We start from the raw sequence: 536 nt of genomic DNA, 5'->3' as shown, positions 1-536 counted from the left end.
AAGCAACTAGTTAACCATATACTGGCTATTACATTGTCTAGAAAGTTATGATTCGGGTTATATTGGTATCTTATAACTCAAGATGTATAAGCATCTTGTAACTTTGACTCACATTACATAGGCATCACAGGGAATGACACTGTTGGGCATGTTTATTTTGTGGGGAATTGTGTTAAGTGACAAGGTGAATTCGTTATGGGCCAATGTGTTTCCTCTCCCAGCTGCATCTGCATTCTGCCAGCCAATAAACGTATAGAGGTAACAAGCAGAAAAGAGTTTACTCAATATTCAGTTGGTCCAGTTATCTTTATGGACCACCCTCCAATTAAATAACACAGCACGTGAGATTCAGTAAAATATTTACATGCTTGACTTAAAAAAATACAGCAAAGGGACAGTGTAGATAACATGACACATAAAATCGTTTGCAAAATGCCATCTAATTTTTAAGCTCCAATGACACTAAGGCTTAGTGGATCAGACTGCGCCGACTGTGGAGCACAAACGCCGAGCCAGAGCCGTCTCCACCACCACCC

The sequence above is a fragment of the Geospiza fortis genome, unplaced genomic scaffold, assembly GCF_000277835.1.
Source record: "Geospiza fortis unplaced genomic scaffold, GeoFor_1.0 scaffold443, whole genome shotgun sequence".
NCBI classification, from domain to species: Eukaryota; Metazoa; Chordata; class Aves; order Passeriformes; family Thraupidae; genus Geospiza; species Geospiza fortis.
This window is presented reverse-complemented; position numbering follows the sequence as displayed.